Raw genomic sequence first — 15,403 nt, 5'->3', positions numbered from 1 at the left:
GATGAACATTTGAAGACAATTACCACATTCATGCTACAGCTAAAAATATAGTTTAATATGTTGACTAATTAAATTGATTTCTTAATCATGTATTGGTTAAGTGGGTGTCCTTTGAAGGTTGACAGGGAACAACTGATGATTATGTTCCTTATACTGCTGACATAAGACCTGTCAGTCCATTTTCTGTTGCTGTAACAAAATAAAATTTAAAATTAACAGAAATTTATTTAGCAATTTTTTCTGAAGGCTGGAGATCTAAAAATGTGTTACCAGCATTTCTCAGCATCTGGTGAGGCCCTTCTTGCTGCAATATAGCATGGTGGAGGGCATCACTTGTGTGCTTTCTTGGGTCTCCCCCGCTCCTCTTATAAAAACATTATTGCTATCATGGGGACCTCCTCAAATCCTAATTACCTCCCAAAAACTCCATCTTCAATACCACCGAAATATGTATTTGACAAATTTCTAACACATGAAGTTTTGGGAGACAGATTTAAACCACAGCAGAATGTCTCTAAAACTAATGCCTTTTGGTTAACTTCATGTGTAGATATTATTCCATTGACACTATAATCTTTATGTGGGAAGGATATCTGCTCCTATTTTTATGGCACTGGAATTATTCCTCTTGACCAATGTTGTTAACATGCCCAGAGTTTCATTCAAAGGGTTGTAAAGTAAGTGCTCCTCATAAGAAGCTCCTCTACAACTGCCCAGGTTACTTCTAAACAAAAACAAAAACAAAACAAAACAAAAAAGAATAAAATTAGCCAACAAAGATAATTTCCATTTCACTTAGATCACTGTCTAGAAATTTTGAGAGATAACTTTTTAGTCAATATAGTCACTGTGGAAACCTGCAGCCTACAGCAGGTAAAAAGCTTTATCCCACATTGACCTGCCTCTGGACAGACAAGCACTTGCTGAAGAAGCAAGTCTCATTATTAATTATTAATTCATTATTGCATGGTTGCAAAGAAAACTTCTGACCTGTAGTGACTTAAAATGGGCACAATCATCTATGTTTGCATCTTTTTAGAATAGGAAATACTTTCAGTCTAAAGTACATGACTTCTGGAATGTATTTCAAGATGCTTCTGTTCTTTAACAATACTTCTTAAAAGCCCAGTTAAAAACAGTAATTACTTTATACCTTAAATGGCTACTTTTCTCTGCTATTGGCAATTAAATAGTACTTATTAGATAATTTACATTTCTTCTTTGGTAACAACATACATTTAATTGTGTCAGAAAAGTTGAGCACTGAAAGTTTAAACTTATTTTTTAACTTTAATAAGAATATAAAAATGAGGTAATTTTTGTTAAATGTAGTAGATACTTAGCTGAATGAAGTAAAATTATATGAGTATTTTATCACTACTGAGAAAGAACCTAATTATAATCATGTGAAATCCTTACAGAAATAGGAACATGAGATAAATTATAAGAAATAGTAAGGAAAGAATTTTAATAACTCTGAAGGCAAGTGCTACAATGAGAAAATAAAGCTACCAATGACTGTATTTTTATTGTCAAATATCATCATAGAAAATATTGAAAATGTGACCATCTGCTCTTTAGTACCATCAATATCTAAAAGCAGTAAAAATTAAAACACATGCAGAAAAGATGAAAATTAATAGTGATAAACATATAGATATTTTAATAGCATCCAATTTTTTAAAAAAATATTTTTAGTTGTAGATGGAGGCAATGCCTTTATTTTTTATTTACTTATTTTTATGTGGTGCTGAGGATCGAGCCCTGTGCCTCACATGTGCGAGGTGAGCACTCTACCACTGAGTCACAAACTTAGCCCAGAAATCCAATTTTAGACATGGCATTTTACAAACACATAAAATTAGTTACTAGTTTCAACTATTCAACCAAAACAGTAACTGACTTCTGTTTTCAAAATTTGAGTGAAATTGTTCCTAAGATACTAATGCAATGACTAATGACTGATGCCCTCGTTGAGATTTTTTTTCTCTTTTGCTTCTTCAAATATGCTCTCTTTTCTTGGCCTAAGGCACATCACTGAGCCCTGCTTGTTTTCCTCCTTTCAGACCTTAAACCAGCATCTCTGTATTCTTCCCTGTGGGATCCTTTCTCTTGCATTTTGGGTTCCAGATGTGTATGTTTAAGTCACTCATTCTAATTGGTAAATTTACCTTAGCTCTTGAATCTCAGGATCTGTGTATCTGGGAATCCTCTTAGCACTGTCTGGAACTTGTCATTTCAAAGTGGAGCACACTGTCTCCCCACAAACACGTTTCCCTCCTCCTCAACCATTCACCTCTGTGCCCCACCCCCAACCCCCACCCCGTGACATCATCCCAGGTTGCCTATTAGCCAAAAATCTGAGTCATCAAGATGCCACTATTCTCCTTTCCATTGCTCCTGTACACAATGTATTTCTACATTTTACAATTCAAATTCTGGTACTTTTCTTGAAATCATTCTTTTTTCTCTGACTCTGTACCATGTCAGATCTTCATTCTTCCTTTTTCTTCTTGCTCCTAAACATCATCATTTCCAGTATTCTGGGAGCTTCATCTTTCCAAAATGTACCTCAGGTCATAAATCTCTCTAAAACCTCTTCATTTCTTATGAACAATATGCACATTCCATAGAGTCATACAATATTCTTGAAAATCTGCCCTCCACTTAATGATTAGTTTCATCTTCTAATGCTCCTGGGCCTTTGGCCTTTGGTTCCATGTTAGAGAATCCTGTGGGCTGAAATGTGTCTCCACGCCTATGCATTTGATGTTTCTTCTTCCTGGCATAGTCCTTGAATTATTATTTTTCTACCAGGTAAATTTCAAATTGTTCTTTAAGATCCAGATGAAGTGTTATAAAACTTTATTTATAAAAATTTCTCTTAAGAAAGCTGATCATTTTCTCTTATTACTATATTACTTTGCACATTTCTTTACCATAGTATTATGTTTTTTTGCATTTATTTGATTTCATGAAGTTGTCTACTGCTAAACTTCGCTTGCTTGAGGAAATGGTCCATTTCTTCTTCGTCACATTCTCAGAGCCAAAAATGTGCACCAACTACATTTACCTTTTTCTTTCTTTCTTTCTCTTTCTTTCTTTCTTTCTTTCTTTCTTTCTTTCTTTCTTTCTTTCTTTCTTATGGTGCAAGAGATTGAACCCAGGGTCTTGTGCTTGCAAGGTAAGCACTCTACAAACTGAGCTATATCCCCAGCCCCTACATTTATCTGATAAGAGTTCATTGCATTCTCTTGTATAACATATTTTGGGATTTGTTAAGCCTTTATCGACATATCATTTGGACACTGGTTGTGTGATTTAATTTCTTAATTTCTCATCTGAAGGTAATGATACCTACCTCATAGAGTTGTTTTGGGATTGGTATTATATAATGCATCTTAAATTCTTAGCACAGTTTCTGATAATAAATATTCAATGATGGTACCAATTACATTATTGGGCCTAAGCTAAATAGAAAGGAAATAGAGACAAATAAAATACAGTGCTTTGGGAGAAATTAAAGAGCCAGGGGAATGAAAGCTTAACTAGATTCAATGGAAGTGTTATTGGAAATTAAAGAATGAGAAAGCTGAAAGAAAAAGAGGTTGTAATGAGAGAGTAGAATGTCATATTTTGTCAGTAATTTAATATTCTGCTGGAGAGCACTTCAATAAGATGAAAAGATTCAAGATATGGTAACAAATGGGTATAGGAAATAATAATCAGACTTGAGGTGAACAGAGAATTATTAACTGCTGTGATATCGAATTGTTGCATTTGGATATTAAATGGTTACCATGGAAATTTTAGACATCAGATAGGCCTTGGGTCAAGTATAAATCAGTCTCTGGAATTCTTCACCGTGTGTTGAAGAGTGACCAGGAAATTGATAAAGGACACTGCTAACAGTGGGTTAGAGGACAAGTTACACAAGAATGGGGAACAATGAACTGAAGAGTTAAAGCTGACTCAACCATTTGCTTTTGAGCAAAAGGGACCAGGGGAGAATAAACACCCTCTACTTTAGAGCAGGGGTTGGCAAACTACATCTCCTAGATCTGTCTGGCTCCCTAGTTTGTAAATGAAGTTTATTGAAACATAGCTACACCCATCTATTTATATATTGTTTGTGGCTGTTTGAGGGTTCCCTGGCAGGGGTCATTAATTGCAGCAGAAACTGTCTAGCCATAAAACGTCAATTCTGTGAACTTTCACGGAGAAAGCTTACTGACCCAAGCTCTAGAAGTTGGCAGGGGAACCAGTATTCCCTAATGTATCCTGGGATTCAGTTAATACCAGGAATTAGGGAACCATTTGGAGTCTAATTGAGAAAATAGAGTGGAGAATACTTACCAGGAATACTGGGTTTCAAAAGGCATGGTGAATGCTGAGGGGATAAAAAAGGAAGCAGAAGGAATGGAATGCGTGCTGGAGAAGCATTCAGCAAAGTGGCAACACAGGTTCCCCAGGGGTCTTCTGAAGGAGAGGCTTATCTTTGAGAAAGAATTTTTTAGAATTCTTAAGCCTAATAGGATTTTATGGTCTCAAGTTTCTACAAAAGAATTTTGCCTTCTGGTTCCCTCAGAGCCAGTGTAATCTAAAGACCACGGGTGTTACCAGAAACTTGATTGTGCCGCATCTGACCAGAAATGGTGTCTCTAGTTGGGATAAACCTGGGGCATTTAGCGGGTGGAGAGGTGCTTTTACCAGAAGGAACTTAAAACTCCTAGGCTACAAGGCCTCGCCATGTCTCAAGGGTTAATACACCGCAAACAAAAAAATGAAAAAGCTTAGCACATGTAAACAAGCTCTCATATCATTCCACAGCATGGTATTCTATATAGATAGATAGATGGAGGATAGAATTATTACTATACATATGTAATATTATATATCAACCCACGTACTATCTTTTATCATTTTATGGGGCATAGAATTTTACTGGGGGCACTTCAAATGTTGAATCTTAAGGTACACTGTGTTACTCAGAACAACAAAAAAATAAGGCTGTACTACTCAAAATACAAAATAGCCAATGCTCCATTATTAGTAGTCACCACAGCCTTCTTGAGGTCATCCACTGTTAATAACATTCAGATGATTCAGACCTCAGGTGAATTAAACTGTCAAAACCCAGCACTGTAGTCACTGTCTATGTCACACACAAAGATCCATTTGTTTACCACGTTTCGGATCTCCATCATTCTGCTGTATTGATAGTTGTTGATGTGACAGAATAAAATGTAAAAAGAGAATTACATATGTGGTGTGAAACTGATACTATTAAAAATATGCAGATCGCCATCAAATATATGGATGAACACAAAGAATGTGTCAAAGAAGCCAATTTAAATCCAGAGGTGAAGAAACACAATGAAATACCTTCTAATGATACATAAAGATTCATATTTAGTTTTCAATAAGGGCCTTGATAATTTCCAGAGGAGAAAGTGACAATCAAATGTGATACATAATAAAAGGAATAGAAATGATGTCTGAGGGAGTGGGAAGGACAAACAACAATAGATGTTCATTTTAAGAAGAACACTACTGAAGAAGAGAGATGGTGTTTGACTTGTCTTACTGTTACCATGATCTAGAAGGAAAGTAAGAAGGGGAAAATCAATGTATGTCAAAGGCATCATCGGTTTTTGGCTGTTACTCAGTTTGAAATAAATATTCAGTTGTGCATTGATACGAATAGTTATTACTTATTTTTCTTTTTTGTTCATTCATCTTTTCTTTTAAAAATATTTATTAGGAGTGGCAACAGCATCTTCAACAGATGAATGGATAAAAAATGTTATATATACCCAATGGAATATTAATCAGCCTTAAAGAAAAATGAAATTATGGCATTTGCCAGTAAATGGATGGAGCTGGAGAATATCATGCTATGCAAAATAAGCCAATTCCCAAAATCCAAAATCTGAGTGTTTTCTCTGATATGAGGTGCTAATTCACAATGGGGTGTGGTGGCTAGGGAAGAATAAGTTACTTCAGATTAGGTAGAGGGGAGTGAAGGGAGGGGAGGGTGTACGGGGTAAGGAAGGATAGTAGAATGAATCAGATACTATTACTCCATGTACACATATAACAATACAACTGGTGGGATTCTACATCATGCATAAACAGAAGAATGAGAAAATAAACTCCATTATATATGATGTCTCAAAGTGCATTCTACTGTCATGTTATAACTAATTCAAACAAATAAAAATATTTTTAAAAAATCATATTAAACTTCTGGAAACCCTAGGCATAATCATTACCAAAAGCATTATGTCCTGAATTAGTAAATTTCAAAGATAGTGTTGACTAAGTATTACAAACACTCTTCTTTTTTTTGAGTAAAGTAGTTTGATGCCATAATTTCTACTCAATAGAGAATTTGATCAGGCCCTTTAAGTGCTGAACATACTACAACTTGGATATTTACATAAAGTACATGTTAACATACAATAAATATCATCTTAACAAAAAATATTATTAAACCACTGGTATGTGCAGATCACAGTAATAGGTTCTGATGAAAAAAGATGCAGTCCTTAGACTGTTTGTGGATGGACAGATGATAAAAAGCTCAAAGCAATCCCAGAGAATGAAGCCAGAGAGCCCAGCGTGACCTGGAAATGACTAACTCTGCTCGGTGGGGAAGTCTTCATTAAAAAGGAAAGGTTTTATAGGAAAATCATAAATGTCTAATTTTTTTTAGAAAATATTAGATCCTGTTTTTAGGATAAATATTTGGTTTTAACAAGGCTGCCAAGAAATTGAGGCAAGAATGCTTTCTGTTTGCTACAGTAGAAACAGGAGCAGTACAGAGTTTCCAATGCATTGCATAACCCTTCAATGTGGAAAAGGAATTAGCTAGGCTAATCAGTTTTATTTTTAAAAGGTTACAAGACTACTGCCCTTATCCTCTTCAAAAAGGAAATTATTGCTGACCTCTAAAGTCTCTTCCAATGTTGACTGTCTGTTAGTTAATAACCATTGGAAATGTTAAAAATAAACAACATCAAGCTTCACCTGAGTTTATGCAGTGGTAAGGGTAAAGTTTTTTTCTTAGACATCAAAATGTGTTTTATCACAAATCCTTCCATAGGATATCTTATCATTTGTCAAAAGTAATTAGATTTAAGTACACATTTTCTGATAACTTTGGCCAATTTACCTATAAAGTAAAAAGATAAATCATACAGCTATATTAGATCAATAAGGCAGAAAAAAATCCTATTTTTGCATATATATGCATATATATATGTATAATTGTTTATTTATCAATTTGTAAAAATGTCCTTAATTTGTTGATATAGAAAACAAATTTCAACTCTGATTGCTATGCAAAAGAACAGAAGAAAATCTGCTTTGCAATTAAATTTGTAGTTCAATTGCATACAGGCAATATATTATAAATGAAAAAAATTACTAACTAAATTACAGGTATTAAATTCTGAAAAAAAGCAACAGTTTATTGTGATTTATTTTATTTAACAATCTAGGAAGTTCACAGTCATCAGCAGATCCAGTGCACTTTCAGGTGCAATTGGTAATTCAGGAATCTTGGTGGAGCTTTAGTGTAGCAAGCCTTGTAGGTAAAATACATGCATACTTTTGATAGCACGTGTGAAGGGATCTCTCTAAAATTGACCTCACTGGTTTCATTTTTGGCAAACTGACCTGGGTCACTCAACATGACTTTTATTGTTCCTGATGTTAGTGCACGTTCTTTTTTTACAATAAATTCATGACCATTGGAAGATATCAATTTGATATACATGACATCAGGGACTTTACAGCCACCATAAGTTTTCTCTTCTCCACCCATTACGTTCTTATAAATTCTACTTTGGTTCCGCAGTAATGTTAGTAGTTTCTCATCCGCCCTGCAGCCACAGCAGCCGGGTCTGCTTATGTATTTTTAAATTTTAAAATATAGACTATTTAATGTTAGATTTAGGAATGTGTTTGGAGTAGCCTGTATAAGGTCCAGTTATTTATAGCAGGCTGGGACTGGACCTAAAACTGAACCTTTGTATAGGAGGAGCAAGTGCTGAGGGGAAGGGTTATCTACAGGATAGAGCTGGGCACTCAGGAAGCATTTTGCAGTGGGTGTGAGGAGGGCATCAAGACAAATTCAGGAGTAGCAGCATTCAGAAGTTCCTAAGAACCCCTGAGGGGTTCCAATCAGCAAGTAGCTTTCCAGAGTCCAGACACTTTCTGAGTTTCAAGGGTAACTTTGGTAAATCTAATGGAAAACCTGGAGGAGCAAAAGGCCATGGCCTCAGAGGATCGGGGAAGTGATACGTGTACCATAGATATTTCAGGCACAAGAAACAACCCAAAGATCTAACCGCAGGATCTAATACATTGGGAAGACACTGAATTTAAAGAAAAACAGTTCAAAGATAGCAAACATTGGCAAGGATGTGAAGAAAAAGGAACCTTTGTACACTGTTGGTGGGAATGTAAGTTGATGCAGCCACTGTGGAAAATGGCACGGAGAGTCTTCTGAAAAATTAAAATTAAGAATAGACCTGAAATCTCACTTTACCTTAAATGTCAATCACTGATGGAGAATGTATACATATATACAATAGAATATTACTTACCCATAAAAAGGACGTTTCCTGATGTGACAACATGGCTGAACCTAGAGGACCTTATGCTAAATGAAATAAGTCAGGCACAAAAGAAAAAACATTGAATGATCCCACTTTTATGAGAACTCTAAAATAGTCAAAAATAGAACCTGAGGTATAATAGTGGTTATCAGGAGCTGGATGGAGGTGGAAATGGGGAGGTCTCATTTGAAGGGTGCAAAGTTTCAGTTATGTGGAATGCATTTGTTGTGGTAATTACTGTGTAACACAGGGTCTGTAGTTGACAATATGGTATTGGAACATAGCTCAGTGGTAGAGAACTTGACCAGCATGCATGAGGCCCTGGGTTCAGTCCTTAGCACCACATAAAAATAAACAGAATGAAGGTCCATCAACAACTAAAAAAAATTTTTTTGAGTGTGCTTACAAGGATAGGTCTTATGTTAAGTGCTTTCACAACACAAGAAAAATGATATAAAAGAAAAATAAAAATAATAAAAGGTACTGGAAGAAATTTAGAGAGATGATGGATAAGTTTATGACCTTGATTGTGGTAATGGTTTCACTGATATGTATTTATCTCCAAACTTCCACTTCATCATCTCAAAATTCATAAAGTTGTTTATATTAAATATGTGTAGCTTTTTATATGTTAATCAGACCTCAATAAAGTGTTTTCTAAAAAAAATAGTAGAAGAGTAATACATTTATGAGGACTGAGTCTCTCTTTGGACCATGACCTTTTAATCCTTTCCCTTGTCCCTTCCCTATCAACTCCAGATGTCTGACAAAGAGTTTAGAGGAAAAGCCAACTCAGAGACAGTAAATCAATGGTTATTAGGATTATCTCCAATTTGGTATTTTTAAACCAACATTTCTAGGGTTAAAAAATTATTTTAAGAGTATATAAGAAAAATGCCATTGCATATTTTTATTGTAAGCATTTATAGTACTTACACTGTATGTCCTTTTTATTAATGCTGGAAATAACAAGATTAATAAGATGTGACATCTTATTCTAAGCCTTTAAGGATTAAAGGCTAAATGGATTTAAAAGTATAATGCAGTTAAGACAAGTTCTATTATCACAAAACAGACACAATATTCAGTTTTCTAAAGTATACCTCTTGCTCGGAAATTCTCAGAATCTTCATTATCTTCCCATTCATTTCCAATTGAGTGAAGGACTGTTCTTCCTTCTTATGTCAAACCACCACATAACTAACCCTCCTCTATCTTTGTGTGCATACATGTGACACTGGGGATCAAACCCAGGGCCTCATGCATGGCAGGAAAGTGCACTACCACTGAGCCATATCCCCAGCCCTCCTCCATCATTTTCCTAAAAATTCTCCTTCTGTTTGTACTTAGATTCTTGTGACCTAACCCTACTAAATTAACTGTCAACCCTAAGAAATGATTCACTCTTTTCCGCTCTTTCATCTGTGCAAGTGGAATTCCTTTTAACCTAAAATTCCACTTGTCCCTTTCTACTTTTTCGAATCTGTTTAAGCCCATTAAAATATTGTCTTCTCGGTGGAGCTCTTAACTGAAATCTTCAAAACCAATTTCTCCTTCATTTAGATTGGTATAATAAAAGTCCTATTTCACATCTGCTGCTTATGAATACTGAGCACATATTAAAGTTATACTTGAATTATCTCCATTTAGCCCTTGCCACTGGAACATAATTTAGGGATTCAGAGCAGGAACCATATCTTGATGTCTTATATTACTTAATATCTATTTCACAGTGCCTAACCCAGAGTCCAATGTATGTTAGGTGGCAAAAAAATACCATAAATGCCTCAATATAATTTAATTTCCCAAAGAAAGTGAACTTCCACATTTCTATCGAGAATTTTACAAATAATATCATTTGCCCAAAATAATATTCATTCATTTATTAATTAAATGCATATGAGATTTTCTAATAAAAAGTTGTGATTAATTTATTAAATTACACTTACCTATTTATTTTATATGACTACTGATAGCAGGATCTGGGTTGTAGCTCAGAGGTAGATCACTTGCCTAGCATGTGTGAGGCACTGGGTTCAATTCTCAGAACTACATATAAATACATGAATAAAATAAAGGTCTATTAACATCTAAAAAAATTTAAGAAAAAGAATACTGATAGCAGTATTAGTAACTTACATACTTAAATCACATATTTCTTCAAACAGTAAAATAATTAAGAAATGTTTCATTTTCCCCTCTCACACTGCATGAAAAATTTAGTTGAACTTCTATATGCAACTCTATCTACATCTGTGCCAGAGCTACATTTACAGTCATTATTATTTTCCAGGATATATCAACTTTACTGCAATCTGATCATTTTAATACATAATTCTTATAGTTTTGGGGAATTTTATTTCAAACACCCACAATCTGTTTACATATCTTACAAACTGTAATTTAAAAAAATTTTTTTTTTTTTTTTTTTTTTTTTTTTTGTACTGAGGACTGAACCCAGGGATGCTTTACCACCTAGACACATTCTCAACCCTTTTTTATTTACTTATTTATTTTGAGACAGGATCTTACTAAGTTGCTAAGGATCTAAGGAAATTGCTGAGGCTGACTTTTAACTTGTGATCCTCCTGCCTCAGCCTCCCAAATTCCTGGAATTACAGGGCCACCGCGCTCCACCCAAGCAGTAATTTTAAAACATTTGATCTATGCATACTTGCAATATCAATGACATAGCATTTGATATATTTTTTCATTAACAAACAATTTTTAAAGTGCTTTAGATTTACAAAAGAGAAAGAAGAAAGAAAGGAAAGAAAAGAAAAAAGAAAAGAAAAAAGCACAAGTAAAGATTTCCCATCTATCCTGTCACTCCCTGCTGTCTTTTTTCTTGCTTTTGACATCTTACAATAATATGGGGTTATAGTTTGGATATGTGGTGTCCTCTAAAATCTCATGTGGAAGATAGTCCAAGGTGTTCAGAGTTGAAATGATTGGGTTATGAAAGGAGTGACCTAATCCACAGCTTAATTCACTGATATGGTTTAATTGGGTGGTAACTATAGTCAGGTGGGGTGTGGCTGAAGGAGATAGGTCACTGTGGGGACATGCCCTTGGAGTATATATTGGCCCTGGTGAACGGTTCTCTCTCTTCTTCCAGTTTCCTTGTCCTGAGCTACTTTCCTTTACTATGTCCTTCTGCCTTCATGTTTTGCCTCATCTCAGGTCCAGAGCTATGGGGTTGGCCAGTCATGGACTGAACCTCTGAAATCATGAGCCTCAAATAAACTTTTTCTGCTCTACTTGTTATTGTCAGGTCACAGCTGACTCAAACAGGAGGTATGTTTGTTAGAGCTGATATCCCAATACTTACATGGTATCATTGAAATATATAGTTTACATTTGGGTTCACATTTTGTGTTTGAATTCTGGTTTTTGTTTTCAAATAGGCTTTATTTTGTAGTGTGATTTTGCTCACAGCAACATTGAGCAAAAGATAGAGATTTCCCATTTACCCCACCCCACATGCACACAACCTCCCCTATTATCAACACCCTTCACCAGAGTGTTACATTAATACCAATGGATGAACCAATATCAATGCTTCATATCCCCCTGAAATCCGTAGTTACCGAATAAATTTGCCCTTGGTGTTATCCATTTTATGAGTTTTTGACAAATTATTGAATCTGATTTCATGTGCTTATATCTTTTTTATTTTTATTTTTTGTCCTTGATAAAAACAATCTATAGGTCTAAAATTGGTTGAATTTTTCTGAGGCAGTGTTTACCTTGGGGTCAGATGATTTTTGATTTGTTATCTGATTGTACCATTTACAAACTATATGATCTCATAGAAGAGAATCTTCCTGTATTTTAGTTTAACCATACATAAAGTATATATTCCAAGACTGTATAGTATACTATTGGTAGTAAACAATATCTATTAGTAGTCATTTAAATAATAAGTTGGAAATGAGGTCCATGTAAAAATTCCTAATATATTCAAAAGAGCCAGGCTTGTGACATCTAACTAAAAATCCACATGAGCCACCACCCAGAGTCCCAAGAATATATTGGTGCATATAATTAAGGTTCCCAGGCCCACACAGCCAGCTTCTCCAGGTTCTCGGAACGGAACTGGCCCGCTAGTGAGAGCCTTTCTGAACAGAGCAGGCTCCGAGTCCCGGAGCCGCTGCAGTGCAGTGTACTCCTGCAAAGAACCAGCGGAGAGCCTCGATCTGCAATCAGCCTCAGGGATAAGGGCAGGGCAGCCGGAGACCTCTTCAGGCGGCTCTGCCCACTCCGGCTGCGGGCTCTCTTCACGGGGCGATCCAAGATGGCGGCCTAGAGGGAGACTGCACCCACGGTCGCTCCAGAACCCAGGAGTTAAGAAGGGGAGGCATTGAGAGACTCGGACTGAAGTGGAGCCACGGGTGAGTCTGCCCACTGGGTAAAGCTCGGCCCCGGGTGGCAGGCCCAGATAGAGGTAGCTTATCGGAGCCGGGCAGGGCAGCTAGAGTCATCCACAGGCAGTCCTGCGCACTCCGGCGGTGGGCCCCGCCCACACAGCCAGCTTCTCCAGGTTCTCGGAACGGAACTGGCCCGCTAGTGAGAGCCTGTCTGAACAGAGCACGCTCCGAGTCCCGGAGCCGCTGCAGTGCAGTGTACTCCTGCAAAGAACCAGCGGAGAGCCTCGATCTGCAATCAGCCTCAGGGATAAGGGCAGGGCAGCCGGAGACCTCTTCAGGCGGCTCTGCCCACTCCGGCTGCGGGCTCTCTTCACGGGGAGATCCAAGATGGCGGCCTAGAGGGAGACTGCACCCCCGGTCGCTCCAGAACCCAGGAGCTAAGAGGGGGAGGCATAGAGAGATTCGGACTGAAATAGAGCCACGGGTGAGTCTGCCCACTGGGTAAAGCTCAGCCCGGGTGGCAGGCCCAGATAGAGGTGGCTTAGCAGAGCCGGGCAGGGCAGCTTGAGTCTTCCCAAGGTAGTCTTCCACACTCCGGCAGTGGGCTCTTCCCACACGGCCAGCTGCACGGTGCAGGCCCACAGTGAGAGCATTTCCGCACAGAGCCAGTTCCAAAACGTGGAACCAGTAGGGGGCTAGGGGCAGTATTCTTCGAATGAGCTGCTTTATCAGATTCCTCCAAGACATCAGGCTACTGAAGGCTGGGAGGTGATACACTGGAAATCTACTGGGACACTATAAGCCAATAGTGGAAAACCGCAATATCTCAGGGTCCCACTGACAACTGACCATTATGAGAAAACAAGGGAAGAAAATGTCCCAAACAAACCTAGATACTACATCAATAAAACCCAATGACAGCACAGCAGAAGAAATGTCAGAAAGGGAGTTCAGAATGTACGTAATTAAAACGATCAGGGAAGCTAATGAGGAGATGAAAGAGCAAATGCAGGCATTGAAGGAGGAGATGAAAGAGCAAATGCAGGCATTAAATGATCGCACCAATCACAGTTAAAAGACCAAATACGGGAAGCAAGAGATCATTTCAATAAAGAGTTAGAGATACTGAAAAAAAACCAAACTGAAATACTTGAAATGAAGGAAACAATAAACCAAGTTAAAAACTCCATAGAAAGCATAACCAATAGGATAGAACACCTGGAAGACAGAACCTCAGACATTGAAGACAAAATATTTAACCTTGAAAACAAAGTTGAACAAACAGAGAAGATGGTAAGAAATCATGAACAGAATCTCCAAGAACTATGGGATATCATGAAAAGGCCAAATTTGAGAATTATTGGGATTGAGGAAGGCTTAGAGAAACAAACCAAAGGAATGAACAATCTATTCAATGAAATAATAACAGAAAATTTCCCAAATCTGAAGAATGAAATGGAAAACCAAGTACAAGAGGCTTATAGAACTCCAAACATACAAAATTACAACAGACCCACACCAAGGCACATTATTATGAAAATACCTAACATACAAAATAAAGACAGAATTTTAAAGGCCGCGAGAGAAAGAATCAATTACATTCAGAGGGAAACCAATAAGAATATCAGCAGATTTTTCAATCCAGACCCTAAAAGCTAGAAGGGCCTGGAACAACATATACCAAGCCCTGAAAGAAAATGGATGCCAACCAAGAATCTTATACCCAGCAAAACTTACCTTCAAATTTGACGATGAAATAAGATCCTTCCATGATAAACAAAAGCTAAAGGAATTTACAAAAAGAAAGCCAGCATTACAGAACATTCTCAGCAAAATATTCCATGAGGAAGAGATGAAAAACAACGATGCAAATCAGCAACAGGAGGCGCTAGCCTAAAGGAATAGCCAAATAAAGGAGAAACCAAATCATGTCAAAAACAAATATGAGTCAATTGACTGGGAATACAAATCATATCACAATAATAACCCTGAATGTTAATGGCCTGAATTCATCAATCAAAAGACACAGACTGGCAGATTGGATTAAAAAAGAAAAATCCAACAATATGCTGCCTGCAAGAGACTCATCTCATAGAAAGAGACACCCATAGACTAAAGGTGAAAGGATGGGGAAAAACATACCATGCACACGGACACAGCAAAAAAGCTGGAGTATCCATCCTCATCTCAGATAATGTGGACTTCAAACCAAAACTAGTCAGAAGGGATAAAGAAGGACATTACATGCTGCTTAAGGGAAGCATAAATCAGCAAGACATAACAATCATAAATATCTATGCCCCGAACATTGGCTCATCCACGTACGTCAAACAAATCCTTCTCAATTCCAGAAATCAAATAGACCACAACACAATAATACTAGGCGATTTTAACACAACCTCTCTC

General features: G+C 37.0%; 1 pseudogene; it reads right to left on the bottom strand.

Moving 5' to 3' along the window:
* Nucleotides 1-7,493: 7,493 nt before the first annotated feature.
* LOC124960468 (elongin-C-like) lies at nucleotides 7,494-7,831 on the bottom strand (annotated as a pseudogene).
* Between the last annotated feature and the right edge of the window lie 7,572 nt (nucleotides 7,832-15,403).

Source organism: Sciurus carolinensis, chromosome 11 (genome assembly GCF_902686445.1).
Source record: "Sciurus carolinensis chromosome 11, mSciCar1.2, whole genome shotgun sequence".
Classification (NCBI taxonomy): Eukaryota; Metazoa; Chordata; class Mammalia; order Rodentia; family Sciuridae; genus Sciurus; species Sciurus carolinensis.
The sequence above is the reverse complement of the archived record's forward strand: the minus strand, read 5'-3'. Positions and strand labels throughout refer to the sequence as shown.